The 9,810-nt window shown below is 39.1% G+C and overlaps 1 long non-coding RNA gene across 2 annotated transcripts; it reads right to left on the minus strand.

Annotated features, from left to right (window-relative positions):
• Positions 1 to 1,312: 1,312 nt before the first annotated feature.
• On the minus strand, positions 1,313 to 9,228 carry LOC132031265 (uncharacterized). Of its 2 annotated transcripts, XR_009408217.1 has the most exons (3): positions 5,749 to 9,228; positions 4,879 to 4,953; positions 1,313 to 3,631 (listed from the first exon to the last, which is right to left on the minus strand). It is a non-coding gene; the product is annotated as an uncharacterized LOC132031265 (long non-coding RNA). The 2 variants fall into 2 exon arrangements; XR_009408216.1 differs by having other exon boundaries at positions 1,313 to 4,953.
• Positions 9,229 to 9,810: the final 582 nt, after the last annotated feature.

Genomic DNA, 9,810 nt, shown 5'->3' on the forward strand with positions numbered 1-9,810 from the left:
GCATAAATATGGTCTATTTTTCATTTTTGAGCTAAAGGGTCGTTGATTACAGCAAAAAGGAAATCATAGGCATACCGGAGACGCTCAACCACCCTGAAAAATCCTTTTTTTTTTCTCCGACTACCTCAACTTTGAGCTAAAATTTGATGGAGAACTACAACAACAATAACAACAAAAAATCTAGTGTAATCCCACAAATGGGGCAGGGTAGTGTGTACGCAGACCTTACGCCCACCTTGGGAGGTAGAAAAAATAGGGTGTTCAACGAAAACTTAAGAACCCAACTAGGTGTTATAGTAAAACTTTTAGGGCTCAGATTTTGCTGTTCTACAAACATGCAAAGAGAAATCGACACACGCAATCACTGCAGACACTGATTTGCAGATGGATGCCGTACCAGGTCGCCCCGCCAAGATACGGGTCGGATTTCCTCAACCCAGTGAAGTAGATTAACCCAGAGAGAAGCAAATCATAATCACCTCCCATTTTCAGGTAACATACAACACACACACATATATACAACACATACACACACACACAAAAACACCTCAAATCTGGTAAAAGGGCTGTTGATTAGAGCAAAAAAGAAATCATAGGCATACCAGAAATGGTCAACCACCCTGGAAAATCCTCTTTTTTCTCTGATTACCTCAATTTTGAGCTAAAAATTGAAACTGAAGAAGCCAATTGGATGTTCCAATAAACTTTTAGGGCTCAGATTTTGCTGTTCTACGTACATGCAAAGAGAAACCAACACTCGCCATGGCTGCAAGATGCCGGTTTGCAAATGGATGTCGTATTGGATGGCCCTGCCAATAGACGGGTAGGGTCTTCTCAACGCAGTGAGGCAAGTAGATTATTTTAGCCCAGAAAGAAGCAAATTCATCATCACATCCTATTTTTTCACGTCACTTACGTTCCGAACTCTTAAAAATGGGTCATTCGCACAAATGCCCCTATTTCGGGGTGGTCTTTAATTTTTGTCCCTCAATTCTTTGGAATCCATGCAAAAAATTCCTTAAAAAGTGGATATTTGCGAAAATCAGCTGTAGTAGTAGCAGCAGCAAAAAATACTTGGAATCTGTGGCCAAACGCATATATGGTTTCTTTTTCTTTTTTCTCAAAGGGCTGTTGGTTTATTTTAATGAATGGAGAAAGAAATCATGGACATATAGCAGAGAGAGGGCAACCACCCCTTACAGAAATCCCATTTTCTCTCTGATGTCTCTCATTCTTCATTTCTGGACTGAACCATGGTGAGGGTTCTGCAAAGACACTAATATATAAAGCACAATGCTCAATTCCCAAGTTCTTTTGCTCAGGGTACATTAGTGAAGGAAAACGTATTTTTTTAATTGGAGAAATCATAGGCCAACCAGAGAGATCAACCACCCTCCAAGAAATCCCTTTTCTCTCTGTTGGCCTCATTCTTCCTTCAGGGCAAATTCTCATTGTTGTGCAAAAGACTCCTTTAGGGCTCAGATTTTGCTGTATATGATCATGCAAAGAGAAAGTGACACGCCCTGGCTGTAGACACCGGTTTGCAGAAAATGCCATACCAGGTTTGCCCCGCCAAGATATGGGTCAGATTTTCTCAAAGCAGTAAACTAGATGGCCCAGAAAGAAGCAATCATCATCACAGCCCATTTTCAGGTGATCTGTGAAGATCAACGTAGAAATGACACCAGGGCTGCTAATTATCATAGCTAGCAGTGGTAGCAGCAGAAGCAGAGAAAGGAAGAGCATAGCCCCTTATTTACAGAGGTAAATACTCAAGGGGTGTTGTTGAGATCGTTTATCATTATTCTTTTCTAGTTTTTCTTTTCTCAAAGGGTTGTTAGATTCACGAATGGAGAAATCATGAACACAGCAGAGAGGGGCAACCACCCTTTACAGAAAATCCCACCTCTCCGACGTCTCATTCTTCCTTTCTGGGCTTAACTGCTAGGATTTTGCTAAACATTCTATATATATTTAGCCAATTTCAAGTAAGTAATTATGGAGAGATCAAGCTTTCTGTATAAACGAATTCGTTCTGAATGGTACACATTGAGGCCATAATTCAAAAGATACTTTGGATGCCTTAATACAGAACCAAAATGTTCCAAAAGTACGCAGCAGAGTAGCACTTGACCATCTGGAAATCTATATATCAGTGTGGCTGAATAAAGACCGGTAACTTGTATATTGAACAGATTATTTGAAGATTTCTTGACACCATAGTCTTTCATTACCCATAACTTAAAAGTATCCTTCCCTGATGAGTATAAGTAGAATAACCACAAAGCATTCCTCCCAATACTAAAACGCCACTTTTGATGCACGCCACGTTTAAAATCAAGCACAATCCCTTTGGCAACTGTATCTCTCCGTACAACTCATTTGAAATACTAAATGAAACCACAAAATCATTCACTGACAAACCAAGCCAATGAAATGGTCCATTTACAAATGCCAAAGTGTCCATATCAGACGTATAGAGGATTGGACCTCTTTTCTTGAGAACCATATTTTGATGTAGGTTCTCTTCTTCTGGTATATGGCTTGCATACAGAGTTTCCCCAATTGTCAATAAAATTATTTATCTTATCAAAAAAAAAAAAAAAAAAAAAAAGAGTCCATATTATAACACAGGGTAAATGAAGAATTGCATCCGAAATTGGGTGTTCAAGAAAAACTGAAGAACATCTCAGTTCCCGAGAACGACCATCAATTCAAGACCATCAAATGGTTGCCGTACACTTTAGGGCTCAGATTTTGCTGTTCTACAAACAAGCAAAGAGAAAGAGACACACGCCATGGCTGCAAGACACCAGCTTGGAAATGGATGCGGTACTGGGTCGCCCCGCCAAGATACAGGTCGGATTCTCTAAAAGCAGTGAAGTAGATTATAGCCCAGAAAGAAGCAAATCATCATCACAGCCCATTTTTTCAGATCAATCAACATTCTTGTAAATGACCCATTAAAAGCGGCTACCTTGTGTCATTTCTACCTTGTATATTATAGGGACATAAAAGTGACTATTTGCGGAAATCAGCTGCAGCAGTAGAAGCAGAAGCAGAAGCAGAAGCAGAAACTGGAAGAAGCATATATATATATAGATACACACACACATGAAAATCAACGATCTTGTTCTTTTTTTCTTCCGAAAGGGCTGTTGGTTTTTCATGAATGGAGAAGAAATCATGGACATAGCAGAGAGGGGGCAACCACCCCTTACAGAAAATACCATCTCTCTCTGACGTCTCATTCTTCCTTTCTGGGCTAAACTATGGTGAGGGTTCTGCCATAAGCATTATCATCACAGCCTCTTTTGAAAGATGGAATCTTTCCCACAAGTAGATGTTTGGAAAACAATTTCGAGCAATTTTTAACTAACATAAGATAGATCAGAGTATGTTTGCTAAGCTCAGGGAAAACAAGAAAATAGTACTAGTTCTTCTGAAGAGGGTTGTTAATTTGCTTATGGGGAATTAATAGGCCAATCAGAGGGGGCAACCACCCTCCATGAATTCCCTTTCTCTCTCTCTGTTGGCCTCATTCTTCATAGTAGAGGGGTATATTTGGCCCTTTTCCGTTCTTCATACTGGGCAGAACCTCCATTTTTCTATGCTTTTGCTGCTGCTTTGCCTGAAAACGCAGCCATGCAGCATCAAAGCAGTCACAGATAGAGAGACAGAAGCATATGCTAAAAGGGCTGTTGATTAGAGCTAAGATAAAGTCACTGGCATAATGAAGATGGTCAACCACCCTAAAAAAATCCCTTTTTTTCTTCGATTGCCTCATTTTTTGGATTTTGCTGTATATGAACATGCAAAGAGAAATCGACATCCCCATGGCTGCAACACACCGGAATGCACATTGATGTCATGCCGGGTCGCCCCGGTAGGATTTTCTCAAAGCAGTGTTGAAGACCAGCCAATTTGAAGGCCAAAAATTAAAGACTAGTGCATTTGAAGGGCAATCCGGCCAAACTTTTGGCAAAAATTAAAGACCAGCCATTTGAAGGACAATTGGTGCAATTTCTTCAAGCAGTGCAGTAGATTATAGCCCAGAAAAAAAGCAAATCATCATCACAGCTCATTTTTCAGATCAATCAACATCAATAAAACACAAAACACTTAGGTTCAGAACTCTTAAAAAAACAGCTACCTTATACTTCAGATTTTGCTGTTCTACAAACATGCAAAGAGAAATTTCTACCTTGTATTTACAGAGACATAAAATGACTATTTGCGAAAATCAACTGCAATAGTATGCAGAAGCAGAAAATTAGGAAGAGCATATATAGTCCCTTTTTCATTTTTGAGCTAAAAGGGCTGTTGATTAGAGCAAAAAAAGAAATTATAGACTTACAGGAGATGGTCAACCACCCTGAAAAATCCTCTTTTTTCTCCGATTACCTTAACTTTGAGCTGTATATGAACATGCAAAGAGAAAGCGACACTCGCCATGGCTGCAAGAAACCGGTTTGCAATGGATTCCAAACCGGGTCGCCCCGCCAAGATACGGGTCAGATTTCCTCAACGCATGAAAGTAGATTAAGCCAAGAAAGAAGCAAATCATCATCACATCCCATTTTTTCAGATCAATCAACATCAATAAAGCACCTTAGGTTCAGAACACTTAAGAGTGCTTAAAGCTATTTTGGCATAAAAGCACCTAAAATAAGCCAATCCGAACGAACTCTTAGAAAAGCAGCTACTTTGTTGTGTCATTTTGTATTTAGAGGGACATAAAAGTGGATATTTGCTAAAATCAGCTGTAGTAGTATGCAGAAATAGAAAAATGAAGAAGCATATATATAGTCTCTTCTTCATTTTTGCGCCAAAGGGCTGTTGATTAGAGCCAAAAAAAAAAAAAAAATATAGCCATACCGGGGATGGTCAACCACCAAGAAAAATCCTTTTTTTCTCCGATTACCTCAACTTTGAGCAAAAAATTGATGGAGCCTGCATCAGAAAAATTGGGTTTTCAACAAAAACTAAAGAACCCAATTAGTTGTTATAGTAAAACTTTTAGGGCTCAGATTTTGTACATATATGAACATGCAAAGAGAAAGCGACATGGCCATGGCTGCAGACACCGGATTGCAAATTGATGCCTAACCAGGTCGGCCCGCCAAGATATGGGTCAGGTTTTCTCAAAGCAGTGTTAAAGACAAGCTCATTTGAGGGGCAAAATTAAAGACCAGCCATTTGAAGGACAATTTGAGCTATTTCTTCAAGCAGTGCAGTAGATTATAGCCCAGAAAGAAGTAAATCATCATCACAGCCCATTTTTCAAATCAATCAACATCAATAAAACACTTAGGTTCAGAACTCTTAAAAAAGCAGCTTTCTTCTGGCTCAGATTTTGCCGTTCTACAAACATGCGAAGACAAAGCGATTACATTAAGTTCCCCTTTTTATCAAACCCAGAAACCAAAATCCACAAATGAATGCAATTTTTTGTTTCCACAAAAACCCAGTTCTTAGCTTTGATGAATGATCCAAAAAATGGAAGAGAAATCTCTAAAAGTGGGCAATCCATAGCTAGACTAATAAAGTTACCATTTTTATCAAACCCATAAGCTAAAATCAACAAACAAAAACGTACAAATGCAGAAGAACCTTAGTTTCCACAAAAACCCAGTTATTAACTTTATACAATGATCCAAAAATATGGAAGAAAAATCCTAAAAGTGGGGCAAAAGAAGAACCACAACTAGACTACATTAGGGTTCAGATTTTGCTGTTACTACTTACATGCAAAGAGAAATCAACCCACGCCATGGCTGCAAGACACCGGTTTGAAAACGGATGCCTTACCGGGTCGCCCTGCCAAGATACGGGTCGGATTTCCTCAACGCATTAAAGTAGATTAAGCCAAGAAAGAAGCAAATCATCATCACATCCCATTTTTTCAGATCAATCAACATCAATAAAGCCCCTCATCTAGGTTCAGAAATCTTTAGAGTGCTTAAAGCTATTTTGGTATGAAAGCACCTAAAATAAGCCAATCCAAACAAACTCTCAGAAAAGCAGCTATCTTGTTGTGTCATTTTGTATTTAGAGGGACATAAAAGTGACTATTTGCGAAACTCAGCTGTAATAGTATGCAGAAGCAGAAAAAGGAAGAGCATATATAGTCCCTTTATCATTTTTGAGCTAAAAGAGCTGTTGATTAGAGCAAAAACGAAATCAAAAGCATACCAGAGATTGTCAACAACCCTGAAAAATTCTCGTTTTTCTCGGATTACCTCAACTTTGAGCTAAAAATTGAAACTGAAGAATCCAATAGGGTGTTCCAAACTTCCAGTAAACTTTTTAGGGCTCAGATTTTACCGTATATGAACATGCAAAGAGAAATCGACATCGCCATGGCTGCAAGACACAGGATTGCACATGGATGCCGTACCGGGTCGCCCCGCCAAGATATGGGTCGGATTTTCTCAAAGCAGTGTTAAAGACCAGCCGACTTGAAGGGCAAATCATGCAAAATTTTGGGCAAAAATTAAACAACAGCCATATGAAGGATAATTCGTGCAATTTCTTCAAGCAGTGCAGTAGACTATAGCCCAGAAAAAAGCAAATCACCATCACAGCCCATTTTTCAGATCAATCAACATCAATAAAACACTAGGTTCAGAACTCTTAAAAAACCAGCTACCTTATTGTGCCATTTCCACCTTGTAACTTACAGGGGCATAAAAGTGACTAATTGCGAAAGTCAGCTGTAGTAGTAGTATGCAGAAGCAGAAAAAGGATGTGCATATATATTCCTATTTTTCATTTTTGAGCTAAAAGAGCTGTTGATTAGAGCAAAAATGAAATCATAGGCATACCGGAAATGGTCCTCCACCCTAAAAAATCCTCTCTTTTCTCCGATTACCTCAACTTTGAGCTGTATATGAACATGCAAAGAGAAACCGACACACGCCATGGCTGCAAGACACCGGTTTGCAAACAGATGCCTTACCGGGTCACCCCGCCAAGATACGGGTCAGATTTCCTCAATGCATTAAAGTAGATAAGCCACGAAAGAAGCAAATCATCATCAGATTCCATTTTTTCAGATTAATCAACATCAATAAAGCACCTCATTTAGGTTCAGAACTCTTCAAGTGCTTAAAAGCTATTTTGGCTTTAAAGCACCTAAAATAAAGCCAATCCAAACAGGCTCTTAGAAAAGAAGCTACTTTGTTGTGTCATTTCTACCTTGTATTTTACAGGGGCATACAACACATTCATATATATATATATATCACACACAGACAAAAAAAAGAAGAAAAAAAAAAAAACACCTCAAAGGATCCTCTTTTTTCCTCCAATTACCTCAACTTTGAGCTAAAATTTGATCAGAAAAATTGGGTCCTTCAACTTTTAGGGCTCAGATATTGCTGCTCTACAAACATGCAAAGAGAAATCGACATCGCCATGGCTGCAGAAGCCGGTTTGCAAATGGATGCCGTACCGGGTCGCCCCGCCAAGATACGGGTCGGAACTTCTCAAACGCAGTGAGTAAAGTAGAGTATTAGCCCAGAAAGAAGCAAATTCATCATCACAGCCCATTTTTTTCAGGTCATAGGTTCCAAACTCTTTAAAAAGTGGATATTTGCGAAAATCAGCTAAATATTTGGAATCGATGGCCAAACGCATAAATAGTCTCTTTTTTTCAATTTGTTGATATTTTGCTGTTTCTCAAAGGGCTGTTGGTTTGTTATGAATGGAGAAGAAATCATGGACATGGCAGAGAGAGGGCAACGACCCTTTACAGAAAATCCCATCTGTCTCTGATGTCTCATTCTTACTTTCTGGGCTAAACTATGGTGAGGGTTCTGCGATAAGCATTATCATTACAGCCTCGTTTGAAAGATGGAAACTTTCCCATAAGTAGGCGTTTGGACAACAATTTCGAGCATTTTTTAACAAACATAAGATAAGATCAGAGTATGTTTGATAAGCTCAGGGAAAACAAGAGACAGCAATAGTACTTCTGAAGCAAGTTGTTAATTTTGTTTATGGGGAAATCATAGGCCAATCAGAAGGGCCAACCACCCTCCAATAATTCCCTTTTTCTCTCAGTTGGCCTCATTCTTCATAGTAGAGGGGTATATTTGACCCTTTTCCATTCTTCATACTGGGAAGAACCTCCATTTTTCTATGCTTTTGCTGCTGCTTTGCCTGAAAACGCAGCATCAAAGCAGTCACAGATAGAGAGACAGAAGCATATGCTAAAAGGGCTGTTGATTAGAGCCAAGATAAAGTCACTGGCATAACGGAGATGGTCAACCACCCTAAAAAAATCCCAATTTTTCTCCGATTGCCTCATTGTTTTGAGCTAAAACTTTAAGAGCTCAGATTTTGCTGTTCTACAAACATGCAAAGAGAAAGCGACAGAGGCCATGACTGCAAACACCGATTTGCAGATGGATGCCTTACCGTGTCGCCCCGCCAAGATACAGGTCGGATTTTCTCAAAGCAGTGTTAGAGACCTGTCCATTTGAAGGGCAACATTTAAAGACCAGCCATTTGAAGGACAATTCGTGTGATTACTTCAAGCAGTGCAGTAGATTATAGCCCAGAAAAAAAAAAGCAAATCATTATCACAGCCCATTTTTCAGATCAATCAACATCAATAAAACACTTAGGGCCTGTTTGGAAAGCCACCTGGTAAATGGAACTGGTGTAATTACTACGTTAGAAATTACACAGCCTAGTAATTACCCAATTGGGTGTTATAGGAAAACTTTTAGGGCTCAAGTTTTGCTGTTCTACAAACATGCAACGAGAAATCAACACACGCCATGGCTGCAAAACACCGGCCTGCAAATGGACGCCTTACCGGGTCGCCCCGCCAAGATACGGGTCGGATTTTCTCAAAGCAGTGTTAAAAACCAGCCCTTTTGAAGGGCAAAAATTAAAGACCAGTGCATTTGAAGGCCAATCCGTGCAAAAATTAATGACCAGCCATTTGAAGGATAATTGGTGCAATTTCTTCAAGTAGTGCAGTAGATTATAGCACCAGATAAAAGCAAATCATCATCACAGCCCATTTTTCAGATCAATCAACATCAATAAAACACTAGGTTCAGAACTCTTAAAAAAGCAGCTACCTTATTGTGTCATTTCTACCTTGTATTTTACTGGGACTAAAAGTGACTATTTGCGAAAACAAGTTCCACAAATGGCATTCCACTTTGATTGTTTCCTCCCCACACTCTAATCAAACTCATCTTCACCCCCACCCCTATCCCCACCACCCACCCCACCCCACCTCCACCTCCCACCCCCACACCCACTCCCCAACCCCCAACCCCAACCCCAACCCCCGTAGTATTTGTCTAGATTATATAAAAAATGCTTTTAGGATAATATAGTTTGCTTACAAACACACCTAGAGCAAAAAAGAAATCATAGACATACCTGAAAAAATCCTCTTTTACTCCTCATTTAAGCTAAATTTGATAAAGAACTTCAACAAAAACTGAAAAATCCCTTTTTCCTCCAATTACCTCATTTTTGAGCTAAAATTTGATTAACTTCAACAAAAACTGAAAAATCCTCTTTTTACTCCAATTACCTCAACTTTAACGATTTAACCTAAAAAATGACGAAGAACTACAAGAAAATCTGCAAAATCCCTTTTTTCCTCCAATTACCTCAACTTTAACCTAAAATTTGATGAAACTGAAAAATCCTCTTTTTGTCTCCTATTACCTCATTTTTGAGCTAAAATACTTCAACAAAAACTGGAAAAAATCGCTTTTTTTCTCCGATTACCTCATTTTTTAAGCTACAATTTGATGAATAACTTGTACAAAAACT

This window comes from Lycium ferocissimum, chromosome 9 (assembly GCF_029784015.1).
Source record: "Lycium ferocissimum isolate CSIRO_LF1 chromosome 9, AGI_CSIRO_Lferr_CH_V1, whole genome shotgun sequence".
Taxonomy (NCBI): Eukaryota; Viridiplantae; Streptophyta; class Magnoliopsida; order Solanales; family Solanaceae; genus Lycium; species Lycium ferocissimum.